The sequence below is a fragment of the Stylophora pistillata genome, chromosome 4, assembly GCF_964205215.1.
Source record: "Stylophora pistillata chromosome 4, jaStyPist1.2, whole genome shotgun sequence".
Lineage (NCBI taxonomy): Eukaryota > Metazoa > Cnidaria > Anthozoa > Scleractinia > Pocilloporidae > Stylophora > Stylophora pistillata.
This window is the reverse complement of record NC_142522.1, coordinates 42,792,138-42,798,171: the sequence shown is the minus strand read 5'-3', so window position 1 is coordinate 42,798,171 and position 6,034 is coordinate 42,792,138.

The following is a 6,034-nucleotide window of genomic DNA, read 5'->3' as shown; positions in this document are numbered from 1 at the left end:
TAACATCTGTTCACGCGCTTGTTCATTAGGTATTTCGAAGAAATGTATATTTTGGGCGGGTAAGAATCGATCAGCGGTTTGGGCAAGAACCGATTAAAACATGGGTAGAAATCAACTGCATTTGGTTACGAAACGACTGTGAGCACAAGAAGACCGGATCGGATACTATTTTTTATGCCCCCGTTGAGTTAAGCCTTGATTTATGACACAAAAGAAAAAAAGACAAGAGAAACAGAAGCATCAGGTCCAAGCAGTCTTTCAAAATGATTTTTTTTTTTGCTCTCCTAGGTCAAGGTAAGCCTTTAAAATTAAACTTCCCGTGTAAGCAACATTAGACTGAACACTTAACAATCTGGAACATAACGAAAATAAAGTAAGGTTTTTGCCTTCAAGCTGAAAAAAGAAAAAAAAAAACCTGTTTGGTTTCTACTGTAAAGGGGGAAACGTATCGAGGGATTTTCTCCTGTCGCTACCTCCACTTTCTAACAATCAACAACCGCTAGAGTTGTTCCTAAGCGAGTGAGTGCGTTGATTCCATGCTTACTGTAACTAATTAACTGTACATTGTAAGAAATAGACAACTTGTTTGAGAAACATGTTTCGGCATGCTTATGCCATCTTCAATCAATGAGTAACAGAACGTGAGTAATTATATAACAGGCAAGTAGATGAAAAGAATATTTACAGTATGATGTAATACAAAAGCGGGTACTAATTACAACGTGACACCAAACATCAAAGGTGTGAACTAAGACGCTAGAAAAATGTTATAATGCTGTAACTGTTTGTTAAGTTCAGGTTTGATCTTATTTATATAAAAAAGCTTCTTATTTATATAAAAAAGCTTCTTTGAGATTTAAATCAATTGAGTTGTTAGCAGAATCCACGATAATAAAGTAAGAAAGGGAGTATTTGTTCTTACCAGAAGGAGACGTGTTGAAATGTTTAAAAATATGCGAGTTTTTATCACTTTCCGTGTGCTCCTTTACCCTAGTAGAGAAGTGGCCCCTAGTTTCGCCAATATAACGGGAATTACATCCCGCACAAGAAAATTAATGAACTAACATGAATTTTAGAGCATCAGGAGTACCATCTTTAACACTGAACATGTTTTTAATTTTCAAAGAAGTGAAAACTAATTTGATGTTTAGGTCCGATTTACAAAAGCACTTAGTGAGTTGTCGGAGTTTGAGGTTCGCTATTTTAGAATAATAGCCGACAAAAGGGAGTTTAAAGTGACCTGTATTATTGTCATCAATGTTCCGGCTCCTTCAATAATATGCGAAAGAAAAAGAATCAGATTTTAAAGTGTCGGAAAGTTTCTTGAGATCGTTTTGACAGCCGGAAGAGGTGTTGTTGATTTTTAGATACGGTCAATAAGAGTTCGGATATTGCGAATTTAGTAGCATGATGGAATAAAACTAAAGAAATTTGTTAGGAGACCAGTGTAGATTTTTTTATGAAAAACTGAAAAAACACAATCATTCGAATAGTTGTCAATAAATATATCAAGAAAGGAGAGTTTACCATCATTCTCTTTTTCGAAAGTGAATTTTATGTTATGGTGCCGTGAATTAATGTAATCAAAAAATGACATTGCATCCTGTTCATTGTGGAAGACACAGAAGGTGTCGTCTACTATAAAATAGAAGGCGAGTCAACTGGTTAAAATTATTTAGCCATGTTTCCTCGTGGAAACCAAGAAAAAGATTAGCTCAATATCAAACCTGAACTTAACAAACAATTACAGCATTATAACACTTTTTTAGCGTTTTAGTTCACACCTTTGATGTTTGGTATCACGTTGTAATTAGTACCCGCTTTTGTATTACATCATACTGTAAGTATTTTATTCATCTGCTTGTCTGTTATATAATTACTCACGTTCTGTTACTCATTGATTGAAGATGGCAGAGGCATGCCGAAACATGTCTCTCAAAAAAGCTGTCTATTTCTTACAATATTTATCATACTTGCTACCACTACGACCTTGTGGAAATAGAAGTTAGTTATAAAGGAAGAATTTAGGTAAAGTTGTGTGTTTTCAACTCGAGGCGAGTTGTATTTGTGTTTGATTGTTTTAATTAGTACAACTTGCCTAGTGTCGCTTTCTCTCGCGTTCTCTCTTCTCCGCACGTTGAACACTTGATGCGCGTCCACCCTTCAGACGTTTGTGAGAAAAAAAGCGTTGGAATGGCGCCAGGCTTAAGCGATTTCTTTGAATTACTAGACCCTATTAATCTTACTTCCATGAGATAAGACTCTTCAAAACAATGCTCTTCGAAGTGCTTCGAACACAGACGTGGATCTTTGGGCAAGGATGTCCTTCCAACAGCATGAATCCAAGCTCGTCGAATCGCTGCATCATTTGGAAGTTTGTGTAAACGAATTTTGGGCTAGTTTTCCTTGTTTTTAGCTCGAATATTACAATCAAACGCAACGCAATGCCGCATTTTGCCGCCAATTTTACCGAGGGTAATGGAATCGAGCAACCATGTTACATCATTAACCGCCTCCCGGTTAGCTCAATTGGTTAGAGCGCTGGATTATTGTGCGGGAGGTCGAGGTCGAAGGTTCGAGCCCCGGCCGGACCAACACTCAAGGTCTTAAAATAACTGAGGAGAATGCGCTACCTTTCTATAATATCAAGAAATGGATAGACACTCTAGTCTTCTCGGATAACGACGAATAAACTGTAGGTCCCGTCTCCTGCATCTATTAATTAGATAATTTGGTTAGGCAGGGGACCTTAAAGAACCCACTCACGAGATTACTGTGATGTGGTCTTGCCTGTTTACTGGGAACTGGGGGAGGGGGGCATCTTCAAATACGTTTACTTCGATTGTTTGTAAACTGCTGAGGTAGTCCGGCCAAAGTCCCCCGAAAAGTGTTGTGATGCGCATTTGATCATATCCACATGTTAATTTGCGCAATATAAATATTAAATTATTATTGTATTATTATTATTATTATTATTATTACATCATCAACCCAGAGAGCCTTGCGCGCCGATCAAAAGGGCGATTGCGGGACGTTCGCAATGGTCACGATGGCCTTCTTTGAGAGGCCAAAACAAAAAATCTAAGCAGGGAGAAATTTTTTCTGTTCGAAAAATCTTCTTTTGGACACTTATAGAGCATTTTAAGCGATATCTTTGAAAACAGTGAAGGATCCCTTTAAGAGTTTGTATTTTAATTCTAAACTGACAGTATTCAAATAAAAATTACAAAGAAACGGAAACCTTCTCTTTAAAGCAAAATGATTTACATGGAAATATTTCTATTTCGAAAATGAAAAAGCAGGTTCAATAAACTTTCGGCCATTAAAAGTAGGGAACTTAGGTGAGAATTCACAGCCCTGGTATAAAGAATATCTTAATTACAGTAGCAAAGCCTAGGAAATAAGAGTGGAAAAGCAATTAATAGTTTCTGCTTATCTATTCAAGGTTGGTGTGGAAACTATCGTATGAAAGGAATTTAAAATTACGAGACAGTATAAACTCAGCTGCCAACTACCATGAGAACTAATTTTGCCAGAAAGACCCTTAACACTCTTATTTACCAAATTTTTCGCTAGAATTGAACACGAAAAGTACCTAGAGGCCGGCTGTACAATTTGACTTGGCTATTCAAAATTACTTGTGGCTTTCTATATTTTTAAAACATCGCAATGAAAGAAACTCGCATGAATTGTGAACGCTAAAATTCCGAAAACAAGGAATACATATCCTTAAACTTCTACAGGGAAGATCACAAAATTTTCCCGTAACATCTGGTCAAGCCGAATGCCGTGTTTCTGGGATTAAGCTCTGCAACTTGCCAGCAGGAGGTTTCCCTAAACTTGTTTGATGATCTATATCAGTTAGGGAAGTTTCTCAATAGATTGAACTGAACTTTGTAGGTGGTGATTCCTGCTAAAAATGTGTTTAATTTAGTAGAGGTTAATCATCAAGATCGGTTTGTGATGCTATCACTGTACGGTCACCTTTAACAGAACTGAATATGGTCAAACCAAACCTCTCTGCTCCATATGCTAAAAATATCAAATTTGAACAACCTTTGAAACGAGCTTCTCTGTGCTTAGTGTTAATCACTCTTATCATTATTGCTCTTAATCAAAAATAAAAGGTTTTGTTTTTCACTGATATATTTTATCATTGCAGTAACCCAAACTGAGACATATGAAGGCATCTCTGGACTCATTAAACCTCGCCTTGAGGTATCGTAATCATCAAATCTAAGTTTTGTGGCTGTAGGTAAGGGACTCATCATTTATTGTGGAAGGGTAGAGGTGTGGGGGGGGGGGAGTCGGAGGGTTTTACTATGTTTTGATAAAATTCCCCTGTTGCTCCCACCTGTCTCCTGATTACCTCTGACACATTCTATGATCCACCAGAATTTCTGGCGGTCAATTCTCTATTTTTGTCACAATTGGCGTGATCCTATTTAAAGACTCTGTGAGTGGCTCATGTTACCAAGTACTTCATGCTAAACAGAGCGTTATCCTGTATTTTAGTATCTAGTAAAACTAGAACGACCCGAGATATTTATAAAAACACGTTGTTTTCCTTCCAACACTGCCCCTATCCATTTTGTGCTGACTGATTAGCGGGTTTTTTCGCCAAAGAAAAAACTATGTTCGCAGAGGCATAGTTTATGAAATTAAACTAACAACTCCCTGCATAAAGAACGTCCATCAAGCTAAAGATTTCAGACCACTTCTTTGCATTTTACTTTTCTTTGATAAATCATAGCCACTGAATGTTGTCAATAAATGGAGAGAGAATATCATCATAAAAAAATTTCGATAGCTGTATTCTTAAATGGATGTAGAGTCGAAGACAGAGGCGAAATCTTTACTAGCATTTTGGCGCCCTTTAAAGGCATTTTGGCGGCTCCGTGTTCGATTTTATCCATAATCCACCTAATAATCCATGAATTCTCTCCTTAACACGCTGCAGTTTTTCTCCTAATGGTTTCCTTTTACACCGTCAATGGACTTAGTTCGCTGCTTTGTGCGAGAAGAACTTCGTGTGCGTCAAACCCGATACGAATACCTTAGAATTATCAAATTGGCAAAAACACACACCACACAGCCGAACAAGAAAAAGGTATTTCCCTGTGATTTCTTTCCGCTTTAAAATTCCTGGAAGATTTCCAAAACCTCAGTACATATTTTAGAAGTATCACTTACTCCAAAGATCGAAGAAAATCCCAAACAATGTAAAATTTCCTTTAAATATTATGAGCGGACCCTCGCGTGTAAGCGTATAAACTAAAAAAAAACCATCAAAACAAACAGAAATAAATGACTACATAGGCCACAAATGTAACCTCCCCTCAAGCTCTAGAGCAACAGCCCAAGAAGTTAGCCAAAGCGACTTTTGAAATATCTTATCACACCCAAGTTTTGTGCCAAGTTTCAGCCAAATCAGTTGACCATCAGTTCTGGCCCCTGGAACACTTTCTCAGACAGGGACACTTAATATCTTAATCACGGACTTCTTATGGCCGACGTAGTAATTACGTGGAAATGCTTTGATAAAGTCGATATCATCATTATAAGTTATTGTTATTATTACCACAGTAATCATTATCGCTGTTATTACTAATGTTATCATCATCATCATTATTTACTTTCGTAGATAAACTGTAAAGAAATCGAGCCTACATTGAACTGAAAATAAACTCAACGGAAAAAGCCTAGAAAAGTGAACACTCGTGAAACCGCACACAGACTCATTTAATTTGATTAAGTTAGTGATTATCTGATTTACCACGCCGGGAGTGGTTTTGTGATATATATCGACCTCCCGCACAACACAATCCGGCGCTCTAACCAATTGAGCTAACCGGGAGGCGGTTGTCTTCTTATGTGTAAGGTTGTTTAAAGCGTGCCGGAACACATACAGAAAAAAATTCAAATCCAATAAGAGTGTCAGGAATGGATATATTCACGTGATTTAATCTGTGAGATAATAACACCATTATATTTTATATTACTGTTCTCGGGTTTCTTCACAGTAACAAGATCA